Genomic DNA, 16,514 nt, shown 5'->3' with positions numbered 1-16,514 from the left:
AGAGCAGGTATACATCTATACAACTATCTCAGAATGTTAAGAGTTTCCACATCTATGAATATGAAGTCAATGGAGGAAATGGTTATGTAGGCCTTGGAAAATAAGGGAATATTTCAGAAAGAGGGTACATTTAGGTGAGACAAGTTTGAAAGAATAAACAAATTTAATAGGATAAAGAGAAAAGGAGTAACATTCTAGACAGAAGCAACAGAATGAGAGAAAAGCTCCTATCCAGTAAACATGATCCCACCTGAACAAGAAACAAATATCCTTCTAGGAACTTTTACTTGACAAAATTCTACAAAAAATAAAGAATGTATTTTGAAAGTATTTACTTACATACTGCCTTTCCCATTTAAAAACACCATGCTTTAACTTAGAAAAACTTGACACTTCTGTTCTCATGAAAACAATGTATTGTGCGGTGAGGCACTAAAATCCTAAAATAGGTTGCATTTTATTTTTAATTGATTTCTGAGCACCCCACAGTGTGCTGGCAGTATCTACTAAAAGAGTGAAAATTTATTTTGTATTAGCTTAGAAATGCCATAATATTTAAACTGTGCAACTAAATGTCTATGGTAAATATCAACTATCTCTGGAACATATTGTTTGCCTTTAATATACCAAATGTCAAAAATGAACCTCAAGAAAAAGAAAAAGCAGTTTCCTCCTTGGACTATGAACCATTCTTGGTGCATTAACACATACCCAGCATGCATCACACTGCTAAAAGTTAAATCCTGTGATACCTGCAAATCAATACAATAACAAAAACCCAGTCTGTCTCTTTTTTTTTTTACTGATTTACAACTTCCCTTTTTATGCAGAATGTCTCACCCATAATTTTTGTGTTTTCCAGCCTATTACAGGAGTGTGATAGAGCAGAGGCTGCCGTGAAAGCCCCGGGATCGTTTCTGGTACTATAAAATAAAATGCAGCAGCAGCTTGTTCGCTTAAGGGTCTCAGCCAGATGGATCGTATTAACATCCATGCACCACAGCTCGCACTGGCGACCAGGGTGTTTCTGGACGCAGCTCAAAGGGGTTGCCTTTGATCTATGAAGCTATACATTCTAAGCCAGAAACTACTTATCCTAAAATCACCCCTAGTAGGCAAGATGAAACGGGGAACCACTGTGGAAGCTCCATTATAATTCAAGCCAGCACCTTTCCAGGTCAAGTCCACCATATCACATCTACCTGAGAAATGCAGCTGAACTTTAGTCCACTCTAGACTATGTTGCCTAATGTAGAAAATAAAGGCATAACTCTTCCCTAACACTTCATATATTCTAAAATAAAGTGAGACATTTGGTATTTTTACTGTGTATTTTAATATCTCTTATATCTTGATGAAGGTATGTCATTTTTTAAAGAGGAAACAGAACATCTTTCTTAATTCAGGATATTGTTTTTATACATGCAAGGTTTTATTATTGTTGTCTTAGCTCCCCCAGATTTTAAAAATTAATCTAAATAATCCATGTTTTCTTTTTATTCAGAAAAAGTGTGATTGCATGCAGATAAGAGAAACAAAGAAAGAGAGGAAGAAAGGGAGGAAGGAAGGAAGGAAGGGGAAAGAAAGAGGGGCGCCTGGGTGGCTCAGTGGGTTAAAGTCTCTGCCTACGTCTCAGGTCATGGTCTCAGGGTCCTGGGATCGAGCCCCAAATCGGGATCTCTGCTTAGCAAGGAGTCTGCTTCCTCTTCTCTCTCTCTCTCTGCCTACCTCTCTGCCTACTTGTGATCTCTGTCAAATAAATAAATAAAATCTTTAAAAAAAAAAGAGAGAGAGAGAGAGAAAGGGAAACAGAAAGAAGAAAGGGAAAAAGAGAAAGAAAGAAAGAAAGAAAAAGAAAGAAAGAAATCGCCTCTCATTCTATCACCCAGCTATCCTAGAATATTTATAACGGTATTGAATTCAGCAAAGGGCTATGTACGTACCATTGATTAAATTAAAAGATGTTCTGGGTTCCTGGCGATAGTTGAGAGAGCATGCAGCTCTTAATCTCAAAGTCATGAGTTTGAGCCCCATGTTGGATGTAGAGATTGCTTAAGTAAACAAACTTTTCAAAAAAGATGTTCATTTAATTACTTATTCATTCATTTATTCACAAATAAAACACAGTGTTTCACACTGAGTTTAAAAAAAAATAAGATTTAGAACCCTATCTGAATTAAGAGGAATCATGTAAATCATTAATTATAGCATATGTATTATAGCCTTATAACTGTATTTTTGAAGAATATTTAAAGAACAGTAGTGGCCCAGAGGATAATAATCACTCTGGGGTAGAGGGGTCAAATACAATTCAAGAAAGCAATGAAACTAAAAGCTAGACCTTGGAGAATGAATTGAGCTGTGTCAGGCAAATGTGGGTGGAAAGAAGAGGAAAAAACACTAACTCTGTGACTGAAATGGCTGGGTTCAAATCCTGACTCTAGCTTGACACATATTGAGTGGCCATCAGTTAAGTACTCAATACTCTGTGCCTCGGTTTTCTCATTTCTACAAAATGGAAATAACAGTATTTACTTCAAAGAGTTGCTTGGGGATTAAAATGACTGATCTGCATGTAGTGCTTAGAAAGCTATTTTTATAAAGATATAAGAAATGTATCTTGTTGTATTTTGTTGTGCTTCACTTCACTGCACTTTGTGGACATTGTGCTTCTTACGAATTCAAAGTTTGCATCAAGCAAACCCGCTGGCATCATTTTTCCAACACCATTGCTCATTTCATGTCTCTGTGTCACATTTAGGTAATTCTCACAATAGTTCAAGCAACACAAAATTATTATACATTCTTGCAATAGTTCAAACTTTTTCATTGTTATTACATTTGTTACAGTGATCTGTGATCGGTGATTATAACTCACAGCTCAGATGATAGAATTCTTTAGCAATAACATGTTTTTTATTAAAGTATGTACTTTTTAAAAGACATAATGCTATTACAAACTTAATAGTCTACAATATAGTATAACCGTAACTTTTATGTGCATGAGAAACCAACAAATTTATTGGACTAGCTTTCTTGTGGTACTCACGTTATTGAAGGGGTCTGGAAACAAACCTGCAATATATCTAAGGTATACCATTTCAGGATGTATTTGAGGACCTGCAAGTAGCTGGGTCCTTGAGTGCAGAGAAAGAGCAGGGGGAGATGCAGAAAATGTGACTATAAAGAGAGCGGAGGTAAAATCATGAACAAGCTTAATTATATGCCATGATAAGACATTTGGACTTTGTGCTATAGGCAAAGAAGAGCCGATAAAATCTGTAAGGTGGAGGAGTGATGTAATATAATCTGCATATCAGCAAAAGAATTTCAGTAGCAATGGAGAATGAACCATTTGAAGGAAAGAAACCGGCAGTGGGGATAATAGTTCACAAACAAATTGCTCTAACAGTCGTATATGAACAGCACTTAGAAAGCCCTGACCCCATTTTCCAAGAATTTTTTAAAAATTTTATTCATTATTCACTTGAAAAAGAAAGAAAGAGAAAGGGAACAGGGGAGGAGCCAAGGGAAAGGACTCTGTGCTGAGCACGGAGCCTGAAATGCCGCTCAATTTCACAACCCTGAGATCATGACCTGAGCCCAAATCAGGGGTAGGGAGGACGCTTAAACAAGTGAGCCACGCCGGTGCCCCTGCACTTTCCAAGTTTTTAATGAAAAGTTTAAGAGGTCCAATATTGATGTCACCAATACAAGTGGGAGAGGAGAGGACAAACAACATAAGAAACAGACACGTCTATGCCTTTTACAGTCTTCCTCTCCTGTAAAATAGCCCACATATCTTTAAAATTCTATTTGCATCCCACCTCCTTGAGGTCCCTTCTAATGGTTCCAGGCCTCAGGCCAGGGCTGTCCCTCATTAAAATCTGCAGAGAACTGAGCAAAGCTGTAGATCTAAATATATTTAGAAACTGACAGAAATAGCTTCTGATTAATTAATATCAGAAGAGTTGTATAGGACAAGTTGCAGAGGGTAAGTGGAATGCCTCTGGAAAGAAAAGGTAAGAAGGCATGCAGAGAGAAACCTGGCATTTTAATGAAAGAAGAACAACTTCACTAGAATCAGAGACTATGACAGGGGCTCACAGGAATAAATACAAGAATAATTTAAATATGAAAAATAAAAGTGTCAGTGTAATGTTTTCTTTCCTTAGTTCAGGGGCAGGCAAGGCCCCACTGGTTTGGGTGTGTTTTAGTTTTTGGTTCTCTGTGTATTTGCACATTTATCTCATTTAAATAAGTTTTTTTTACATTTCTTTTGGATAAAATTAAGGACTCATTTCACGACATACGTTTTCAGTACTTTTTAAACTCAAATGATATATACAAGAAAAGTAATCTATATTTTTCTAATTCATCTCTCCTGTAACTATTGGTAGAGGTTAGAGCCATTTCATATGTACAATATATGAAACTTTTCTAAAACATGCATTTCCCTTCTCAGACCTAATAAATATGAACATTGACTCAAGTGCTCCACTCTTTTTAAAACTAAATAATACTTCTCGTCTATATTATAAGTTAATTGCAGACTTTCTCTAAAAGAAATTCTATACCAGGAAAATGCAGAAAGGAAAATCTCTGGTGAGGAGCAAAGGGTAGGGGTACTGAATAGTGACATGTTTCTGAATAAGAAGTTATAATAAACCAGCTGCCTGATCTGGTAGAGGGCTTTTCATGCGAAGGTTGGGTAGTGGAAAATGTTAAGGAGAAATTTTCCATTCATCTCACATACTTCACTGCTTAGAAATATGAACCACCTGTAACGGGAGCCCCAGGGGATTAACAAAAGTCGTGCAGATTACCCATTAATAGCTCAGACCCCCTCCTGTTTGAAATTCAGTCCCTTTTTTCCCTCTGAACATTTCATGATCTCCTCCACTAATTATTTGGAATTCATTTGTAATAAATGCCTTATGTTGATCTACTGAGGCATGCTTATTCACTAACATTTCACTTTTTCTGTGGGATGTGAGCAGCACAACAGAATTCCAAATAAAGAAAAGATAAACTTTTGGTTGAGTTCTGTTTGTTTTAGAAAAGGAGAGGAAATAAAAGTATTTATTTGGGCTGGGCTAAATGGTTCAGTCATTACATTTTCTCTGGTGATTCTTCATTTTACACTTCACTGCAGACAGGAAATACGTTTTTAATTCTTGGGGAGAATCTAACTTGTCATTGGGTTGAGTGTACAAAGCTTTAAATAATTTGTTTAAAGATGCCATTCTGTTGTTTAGTCAACACACATGTTATTGGAACCAGGACTTCAGCAAAGTTATTGAGCATTGGCCTTTGGGTCATAGAACCATGCCATTATTTTCAGAGGCCTACCTCACTGGAATGTTGCTAAGAAATACTGTCTCCGTATCCATATGTTTACGTACATCAAATTTCTTTCATTTTAAGGGAATTTTTTTTAAGATTTTATTCATTTATTTGACAGAGATCACAGTAGGCAGAGAGAGAGAGAGAGAGAAGCAGGTTCCCTGCTGAGCAGAGGTCCCGATGTGGGGCTCGATCCTAGGACCCTGGGATCATGACCTGAGCTGAAGGCAGAGGCTTTAACCCATTGAGCCACCAAGGTGCCCCAGGAAACAATTTTTATAAGACACATTTCCTACTAATAAATAAAGATCGTTTTAGTTATTGCTGTATCAACTTCTGGGCCAGTGGCTCTCAACTAAGGGCAATTGAACGCCCCAGAAGATATTTAGCAATGGCCAACACATTTTTGCTTGTCACAGATGGAAGACAGGGTTCCAGTAGTGGACACAGGCCAGGGAATCTCTAAACAGCCTGCAGTGCACTGGAAAGCTCCCTCAAACAAAAAATCATCTGGCACCAAATGTCAATAGTGCTGAATTTGAGAAGAGCTCTTCTAGACTAAGTCACCTGCCTCCATGTCATCACTTCTGAAATAGACTGTTATGAAAATTTCTTATAAGCTATTCATGCCACATAAATGCATGTGTATTTTTTTCCCTATGTTAAGACTTGTGGACTATAGATTACATTGGAAATTCCTCAACATCTTTAAAGAAGCACAACTTTTGAGACCTCAGAAACACAGAAAGCCATCTCACGAACATCGCAACATTGCTTTCATTGGGTTGTTAGCAGAGCAATTTATCTCCTATCTGGATGCAGGAGAGTTTTTCCTCACTGCTCATAAAAAAAAAAAAAAAAAAAAAAAAAAAAAAAAAAAAAAAAAGGAAAAAGAAAGACAGAGGAAAAGGAAACAACGGATGGCTGTTGGCAATGGAAACCGTAAGGCGATGCGTCCTCACTGCTCATAAAAAAAAAAAAAAAAAAAAAAAAGGAAAAAGAAAGGAGAGTTTTTCTAAAGTGATGTTGAGGAAACACATTTTGTGGATGCTGCAGTTCACATGCATCAAATCCTGGCTCAGATCCACAAGGTGAAGTGCTGATGGGATTATTGTCATATTTGTTAAAATGACCAAGATTTAAAATAGTAATAGTGGGACACTTTGGTGGCTCAGTTAGTTAAGCATCTGCCTTTGGCTCAGGTCATGATCCCCGGGTTCTGGGACTGAGCCCCGCATCAGGCTCCCTGCTCACAGGGAAGTCTGCTTCTCCCTCCGTCCACCACCTAACCACTAGTGCTTGCTCTCTCTCTCACTCTCTCTCTCTCTCTCTCTCCCAAATAAATAAATGAAATTTAAAAAATTAAAATAAGATAGTAATAATATTTAGGGAAAGTAGCAATGAATCAAGGACTAAAAACCAATGGCAACTAATCCAGGCATTAGCAGATGGTGCAAATGATTAAGGGCGTGGTATTATAATCATTATTCTACTTATATACAGTAAAATCATTATGTCTTAATAGCCGTTTATCTACTTTGAGGTTCATGTAAATTTCCTTGCTTGTGTGTTTGTACCCCAGTCATATACTATGATAAATAAAACAGAGATTTATTTTATTATGGTTCACCCTCACCTACCTCAGTAATGAATAAGGGAAGTAAGCTTCTTTTTTCAGTTCTAGTCTCTAGAGAAACAAGATGCTTTTTTCTCTGACTCCTGAATAAACCACTCAATTTCAAACTGATACAGCTCAAACTTGATGTTTTTAGTCTTCTACACTTTCCCACAGAAGTTCCTTAATTATAGATCTTGGACCATATTTTTTTAATTATTATTATTAACATAAAATGTATTATTAGCCCTAGGGGTACAGGTCTGTGAATCGACAGGTTTACACAATTCACAGCACTTACCATAGCACATACCCTCCCCAATGTCCATAATCTCACCACCCTCTCCCTACCCCCTTCCTCCCTGCAACCCTCAGTTTGTTTTGTGAGATTAAGAGTCTCTTATGGTTTGTCTCCCTCCAGATCCCATCTTGTTTCATTTATTCTTTTCCTACCCTCCAAGCCCCCCACATTTTATCTTCACTTCCTCATATCAGGGAGATCATATGATAGTTGTCTTTCTCCAACTGACTTATTTTGCTAAGCATAATACCCTCTATTTCCATCCACGTCGTCATAAATGGCAAGATTTCATTTCTTTTGATGGCTGCATAGTATATTCCATTGTATATATGTACCACATCTTCTTTATCCATTCATCTGTTGATGGACATTTAGGTTCTTGCCATATTTTGGCTATTGTGGACATTGCTGCTATAAACATTCGGGTGCACGTGCCCCTTTGGATCACTACATTTGTATCTTTAGGGTAAATACAGTAGTGCAATTGCTGGGTCATAGGGTACTTCTATTTTCAATTTTTTGAGGAACCTCCATGTTGTTTTCCAGAGTTGTTGCATCAGCTTGCATTCTCACCAATAGTGTAGGAGGGTTCCCCTTTCTCCGCATCCTCCCCAGCATCTGTCATTTCCCAACTAGTTAATTTTAGCCATTCTGACTGGCGTGAGGTGGTGTCTCATTCTGATTTTGATTTGTATTTCCCTGATGCTGAGTGATGTGGAGCACTTTTTCATGTGTCTGTTGGCCATCTGGATGTCTTCTTTGCAGAAATGTCTGTTCATGTCCTCTGCCCATTTCTTGATGGGATTATTTGTTCTTTGGGTGTTGAGCTTGATAAGTTCTTTATAGATTTTGGATAGTAGCCCTTTATCTGATATGTCATTTGCAAATATCTTCTCCCATTCTGTCAGTTGTCTTTTGGTTTTGTTAACTGTTTCCTTTGCTGTGCAAAAGCTTTTGATCTTGACAAAGTCCCAATAGTTCATTTTTGCCCTTACTTCCCTTGCCTTTGACGATGTTCCTAGGAAGAAGTTGTTGCGGCTGAGGTCGAAGAGGTTGCTGCCTGTGTTCTCCTCAAGGATTTTGATGGATTCCTTTCTCACATGGAGGTCCTTCATCCATTTTTAGTTTATTTTTGTGTGTGGTATAAGGAAATGGTCCAGTTTCATTTTTCTGAGTGTGGCTTTCCAATTTTCTCAACACCATTTGTTAAAAGAGACTGTCGTTATTCCATTGGATATTCTTTCCTGCTTTGTCAAACATTAGTTGACCATAGAGTTGAGGATCTATTTCTGGGCTTTTTATTTTGTTCTATTGATCTATGTGTCTGTTTTTGTGCCAGTACCATACTGTCTTGATGATGACAGCTTTGTAATAGAGCTTGAAGTCTGGAATTGGGATGCCACCAACTTTGGTTTTCTTTTTCAATATTCCCCTGGCTATTCGAAGTTTCTTCTGGTGCCATATAAATTTTAGGATTATTTGTTCCATTTCTTTGAAAAAAAATTGATGGGATTTTGATTGGGATTGCATTAAATGTGTAGAATGCTATAGGTAGCATAGACATTTTCACAGTATTTGCTCTTCCAATCCATGAGCATGGAACATTTTTCCATTTCTTTGTATCTTACCATGCTAATCTAATTGATCTGATATACAGATTGCCACCCCAGCTTTCGTTTGATCTCCATTAGCATGGTAAATTGTATTCCACCCCCTCACTTTAAATCTGTGTCTTTGGGTCTAAAATGAGTTTCTTATAGGCAGCATATTGATGGATTTTGTTATTTTATCAATTCTAATACCCTGCGTCTTTTGATTGGGGCATTTAGCCCATTAACATTCAGGGTAACTATTGAGAGATATGAATTTAGTGCCATTGTATTGCCTGTAAGGTGACTATTACTATATATTATCTCTGTTTTTTTCTGGTCTACTACTTTTAGGCTCTCTCTTTGCTTAGAGGACCCCTTTCAACATTTCCTGTAGAGCTGGTTTGGTGTTTACAAGTACTTTTAGTTTATGTTTGTCCTGGAAGCTTTTTATCTCTTCTTCTATTTTCAATGATAGCCTAGCTGGATATAGTATTCTTGGCTGCATGTTTTTCTCATTTAGTGCTCTGAATATATCATGCCAGTTCTTTCTGGCCTGCCAGGTCTCTGTGGATAAGTCTGCTGCCAATCTAATATTTTTACCATTGTATGTTACACAGTTCTTGGTCCCAGGCTGCTTTCAGGATTTTCTCTTTGTAGCTAAGACTAGTAGATTTTATTATTAGGTGACGGGGTGTGGACCTATTCTTGTTGATTTTGAGGAGGGTTCTCTGCACCTCCTGGATTTTTATGCTTGTTCCCTTTGCCATATTAGGGAAATACTGTACAATAATTCTCTCCAATATATCTTCTGCTCCTCTCTCTCTTTCTTTTTTTTTTTCTGGAATCCCAATTATTCTAATGTTGTTTCATCTTATGGTATCACTTATCTCTCGAATTCTCCCCTCGTGGTCCAGTAGTTGTTTGTCTCTCTTTTGCTCAGCTTCTTTATTCTTTGTCATTTGGTCTTCTACATCACTAATTGTCTCTTCTGCCTCATTTATCCTAGCAGTAAGAACATCCTTTTTTTATTGTACCTCATTAATAGCTTTTATTTATTTCAACTTGGTTAGATTTTAGTTCCTTTATTTCTCCAGAAAGGGCTTTTATTTCTCCAGACAGAGTTTCTCTAATATCTTCCATGCCTTTTTCAAGCCCAGCTAGCACCTTGAGAATCGTCGTTCTGAACTCTAGATCTGACATATTACCAATGTCTGTATTGATTAGGTCCCTAGCCTTTGATACTGCCTCTTGTTCTTTTTTTTTTTTTTTTTTTTTTTTTTTGTGGTGAGTTTTTCTACGTTGTCATTTTATCCAGATAAGAATATATGAAGGAACGAATGAAATACTAAAATTATGGCAAATACCCCAGGAAAATGTACTTTAACCAAATCAGAAGAGACCCCAAGTCGTGGGGGGGGGGGGTAAAAGGGGGTAAAAATGAGTTCAGAAAAAATATTTTAAAAACTTAAAAAAATAAAGAAAAAATACAAAAAAGAAAAAAATATATATATATTATATATATTAGACTGGCATATTAAGGTCATATTAAGGGTCACCCACTTAATTTTGGAAGATTTTTGGTCTCTTAGAAGAAACTACCTCCCAAAATTTTAAATAATGAAAAACATATATGAGTAAACATGATGAAGGGACAGAATATGAATTTAAGGATGAAAAAAAATTTTTTTTAATTTCTAAAAAAGGAATTGATAAGATAAGTTGGTTGGGAAAATAAAGAAAAAGAAAGTGGAGAGAATTTTCTCAGGCTGGAGATTAGAACAAAGCCCTGTGCTAGATTTAGGGTATATTTTGATTTTTAGAAGAAGTTATATCCCAAATTTTTTTAGAGAAAAAAACCCTAAATGTGTACAAAAAATAAACTTAGATAGAATGAAGGATAAAATATGGCTATAATAATGAAGGTTCAAAAAATATTTTTTTGAAAGGTATTGTTAAGATAAACTAGTTAAGGGGTGCCTGGGTGGCTCAGTGGGTTAAAGCCTCTGCCTTCAGCTCAGGTCACGATCTCAGGGTCCTGGGATTGAGCCCTGCATCGGGCTCTCTGCTCAGTGGGGAGCCTGCTTCCTCCTCTCTCTCTTTGCCTGCCTCTCTGCCTTCTTGTGATCTCTGTCTGTCAAATAAATAAATAAAATCTTTTTTAAAAAAAAAAGATAAACTAGTTAAAAAACGTTAAAAGAGCACAGGGTAAAAGTTAAAAAAAATTAGCAGAAGAATAAATGGAAAATTAAAAAAATTAATTAACTCTGTAAGACTAAAGAATCATGGGGAGAAGGCATGAATTCCATGCTATGCTTTCTCCTCTGGAATTCTGCTGTTCTCCTTGGTAAGTGAACTTGGTCATGGCTGGATTTCTTGCTGATCTGCTTGGGGAGGGGCCTGTTGTAGTGATTCTCAAGTATCTTTGCCCAAAGTGGAATTGCACCACCCTTACCAGGGGCCAAGCTAAGTAATCCGCTAGGGTTCACTTTCAGGAGCTTTTGTTCCCAGAATGCTTTCTGTAGAGTTCTGGAGGATGGGAATGAAAATGGAGGCCTCCCAATCTCTGGCCTGGAGGAGCCGAGAGCTCAGGGCCCCACTCCTCAGTGCACCCTTAGAGAAGAGCACTCAATCACTCCCATCTCCCTGGCCTCTGGCTGCCCTCCAAGCTCACCCAGCCTGTGACCAAGCATCTCTGTCTCTGGCAAACCGCCCTGCCTGGAGTCTCCAAACCCTAAAGATTTCTGTGCTCTTCCACAGGGGGTCTCCCCAGATTTTGTGGGGTCCCTACTCACAGAGCAGTGGCCTGAGCCACGGATCACAATTTAAGTAACCCTGAGTTGATACCTCACTCCTCGGCTCCATCTCTATGGCTGGCTTCCCTCCTCTAATACCTGTGAGCTCTGTGACACTCAGACCCCCCCCCCCAATCCTTCTGTGACCCCGCGGGACCTGAGACCATGCTGTCCCCCGTGGGCTTCACCCCTGTTTAGCCTCTGGAGTGATATCCCTCAGTGGAGCAGACTTTTAAAAGTTCAGATTTTGTGCTCCATTGCTCTGCCGCTTGCTGGGAGCCGTCCCCCCTCCCTCCAATCTATCTTCCCGTCACATTGGATTCACTTCTCTGCTGATCTTACCTTTCAGTAAGTGGTCGATTTTCTGTTTCTAGAATTTCTAGAATTCTGCTTCTAGATCTTCTCTTCGATCTATTGGATTTGTAGGTGTTTGGAATGGTTTGATAAGCTATCTAGCTGATCTCCTGTTACCTGAAGTATTCCTAGCCAGCTACTTCTCAACCATTTTTACTCCTCCATATGTTGGTTTGTCAGTTTTGCCAACCAAATATGGCTCACCCCTTTTCTTCGATAACACCAGTCCTTTTGTAGGGGAGGGTGGGGTGGGTGGGAGGATGCCCTCCCCTACTCCTTGTGCCTCTGAGAGTCTGCCAGTCACTATATATAGCCTGCTGGCCAAAAGAGTGAACATGCAGCTGAGGAATGGCCACTGTAACTGCCAAAAGTTAGGTACCTAACCTGAGAATATTTAAGCAGAAATTTTTTTCTAGGAATTCTTTCTTTTCTTTTCTTTTGGTATAGATATACAAAGAAATCTGTGTTTCACTTTAGGAAAGGGAGAAGAGAGAAACACAAATACTCAGCCTCATCAACCTGTGATGGATATCCTTCTGCAATAAGAGAAAATAAAGCCGGAACCAAAGAGTACATTTTAGTCAGCTTTGGTAGCTTTTATCTTTTATGGAAATTTCCTATTTCATCTAATTTGTCACATCTATGGTCATAAACTTTGCAATAATATTGCCTTACTAACCTCTTAATGTCTGTAAATCTGAAATGATGTTCAATCTCTGATTCCTGATATTGGTACTTCATTATCTTCTTTCTCTCTCACTCTCTTTTCTGATTAGTTTGGCCTGAGATGTATCAATTTTATTGATCATCTCAAAGAACCACATTTTGTCTCATTAATTTTTAATGTTTTACTGTCCTTTAAATTTTATTTCATTGATCTCTGCTATTATCTTTCTATCTCCTCCTTTCTGTTTAATTTGAGTTGAATTTTCTCATTTTTCTAGTTTCTTTAGGAAGAAGCTAAGGTCATTGATTTTAGTCATCCTTAATCTCAAATATAAAGTTTAAAGCTATAAAATTCCTTCCCAAACACTTAGATACATCTCACAATATTTTTAGAAATTTTCATTTAATTCAGAGTGTTTTTGGATTTCCTTTGTGATATATGCCTTGACTTATGGATTATTTAGAAATGTGTTGTTTAATTTACAAATATTAAGGAATTTACCATATATACTTGTTATTGATTTTTTTATTTAAGTCAGTGGTGGTCAGCAAATGCTGTTTATGTGACTTGAATCCTTTAGAGTCTATTGAGACCTGTTTTATGGTACAGATTATGGTTTACCTTGGCAAAAGCCCCAACTGCATTGAAAAAAAAATGTATATTCTGCTGTTGTTGAGTGGATTATATCAAGTAGGTAAAATTAGTAAGGTTTTTCACATGTTCTCTAACCTTGATGATTTTCTATGTGTTCATCTGTTAGTAAGAAGGAGGAATTAGAATTTCACACTGCAACTATGGATTTACCTTTTTCTCCTTTTAGTTGTATTATTTTTTTAACCTTATTTTGAATGTTTCCTATTAGGTGCCCACAGATTTAGGATTGTTGATTTCCTCTTGATGAATGACTCTTTGTTACTGTGAAATGACTTTATCTTATAAATATTTTTTGCTCAGAAATCTATATTGACTGATATCAAAAGAATCCCTTCAGCAGTGCCGAGCTGGCTCAGTTGATAGAGCATGTGACTCTTGATCTCAGAGTTATGAGTTCAAACCCCACATTGGCTGTGGAGACTACTTTTAAAAAAAAAAGAAAGAAAGAAAAGAAACCCTTCATTTTTTTCTTTTATCCCTAAAATAAATCAAGTTTATTCTCCCATTAGGATTTTTCACTTGTTGGTCCTCTGGCTGAAAGACTTTTCTCCAGGAAGTTGATATAATTGGTTTCTTCTTGCCCTTGAGGTTTAAGCTCAAAGGGCACCTGCCCAGAGCTTGACCCTAAAGCTGGAAACCTCTATCCCAGTCATTTTTTTCCCTCTCCTTTAGCCCATTTTATTTATTCATTTGTGCTCAACATTTATCACTAGATGACATTGGTTTTTAACATTTGTAGTCTTTCCTTCACTAGAATGTAGGGGGGGTTGTCTTAATCACAGCTATGTTTTGATCACTCAAAATAGTACCTAGTAAATAGTAGACAATTGATCATTATTTGTTGGATAAATATATGAAGAAATAAGGAAGGAAAAAGAATTGAAGGAAGGAAGGAAAGAAGGAAGGAAGGAAGGACGGACGGAAGGAAGGAAGGAAGGACGGAAGGAAGGAAGGACGGAAGGAAAGAAGGAAGGAAGGAAGGACGGAAGGAAGGAAGGACGGAAGGAAGGACGGAAGGAAGGAAGGAAGGAAGGAAGGAAGGAAGGGAAGGAAGGAATCTTGAAAATCTTTGTTCCAGAGACTGTTAGAGGCCCTGAAGAGTCCATGAGTAATATAATCTGTGTATTTGTCATCTAACATTAGATTACAAAACCTGTGAGAATGAAAATTAAGTACTATAATAGAGTTTTAAGAAAGGACTCTGGAAATATTAGAGATGGAACAAATAATCATCACTTACATATATTTGTGGAGGAGAATCAGAAAAATCTCCATAGAGAAGGTGACAACAGAATTGAATCTTGGGATATTTATGTAGTTTTGCCAAAAGGGGTAGGACATTCCCCCCCTACCCCCACCAAAAAAGACAATACCCTAAGCAAATGTTGGGAAGAAAACATAGTTATGCTTGATTTTGAATAATGAAATACCTATTTGAGAGAAAGTGTTCAAATTTTCCCCTAAAATTCTTCCAAAGAAAATAAAATTATTTTATCAACATAAATTCCTAGATGCAATATTATATTGAGTAATGTGTAGAGGCTTAACAAATAATTTGCTATAAAATTATGTTTAAGATTTATGTATATTTACATATACTTAAGTCTTTTTGATGTATAATAAATGTAATTTTCTCCTTAATTCCTGAAATTATGGAACATGATTTTGTAAGTGTTGATATTTTATTTAGTTAGTTTAAATTTAAAAAAAAATAATTAAGACACATTATTACTGATATTAATGTACCTAGTAAGTTATACAACCTTACTTTTATAGATAATTTGCATTGACTACTGAAGAAATATATTAACTGTTCTCTTACAAGAAATAAAGCAGTATCCCCCTACACCTTTACCTATATTTCTACTCATACCCATCACTGTCTCTTCAATTTTTTTTTTCTGTAATTAGTGTGCCAGATATGATACATCTTAAACTGAAAAATACTGTCAGGGTGTATGAAAGTACATTCCTTCTCAATGTGGTTTTACTTTCATTTGTATTCTTAAGTTATTTGCATAAAATGTGCTCTTTTTTTTTTTTTTAATTTCACTCTATTCAGTTTTTCCCTTTCTTTCTAGTCTAAGTTGGTATATATGTGACTAGGAAAATGTCTGCTTTTTTAGAAGAAAGACTTCTTACTTCAGTTTATTATAAAATCAGAGAATTATTCATTGATTCAACCAGTATTTCCCAAGTCTCCCATCAGCTAGATTTGGTGGATATTAATATTGAATAATACAGTAGAAGTCTCTGCCCTCATGGAGCTTCCATTTAAGAGGAGAAAATGTTTTTTATAAAAAAAATATATCAATAAATTATAATAATTTTAACTAAATACATGAGAAGTAAATAAAATAGCAAAGAACTAGGAAAAGACAAATAAGTTAGGTGCGAGGGAAAGAACTCCTCTCTAAGAGAGAATATTTGAACTGAGCCCTTGATCTAAGATAGAACTAGATGTACACAGATATGCTAGAAGAACTTTCTAGGAAGAAGAAGTAAGCTTGGTGATACATAGGGGATGTCAAGAAAACCCACTGTAGCCACAATATGAGAAATGGAAAAACATGTAGTGAACAACTGAGGGATAAACAAACTCCTAATCTTTTAAGGGCTTATAGGCCATAGCTTGCATTTAAAATTTTTGTTAGTGCAATGAGAGGCTATTGGACAGTATTTAAGGGGGAACATGGCATAATCTCACTTAGGATTAAAAGACCTTTCTGGTTGTTCTGTAAATAATTGACTATAAGGGGCAATGGTGCAAACAGAAAGATCAGATAGGGTACTACTACTATAGGATCAGGGAAGAGATGATGGTCCCCAGGACCAGAATATTATGGAGACAAAAGGAAAGATTGAATTTGGGAAACGGATATTGGAGATGGGACTGGCATGATTTGCTGCAAATGAACTGGATGTAAAAGCTAAAGCAAAGAGAAGAACTAAGGATAGACTTGATATTGCGTTAGCTAGATCCTAGGTTAGAAGCCTGGTCCTGACACTTGCCAGTCGTGAAGTCTTTTTTAAGTATTTTACCATTCTGAGACTTTGTTTCTCATCTTTGAAATCATAATAATAATATCTTGTACTGATAGTATTAGAAAAGGTTAAGTTTTGTTCCATGTCTAAGAGAGAGCTTCAAACTTAATAGGTGTTTAATAAATATATTACTTTCAAGAACTTTAAT

This window comes from Mustela lutreola, chromosome 6, assembly GCF_030435805.1.
Source record: "Mustela lutreola isolate mMusLut2 chromosome 6, mMusLut2.pri, whole genome shotgun sequence".
Taxonomy (NCBI): domain Eukaryota; kingdom Metazoa; phylum Chordata; class Mammalia; order Carnivora; family Mustelidae; genus Mustela; species Mustela lutreola.
Note: the sequence above shows the minus strand (reverse complement) of the source record.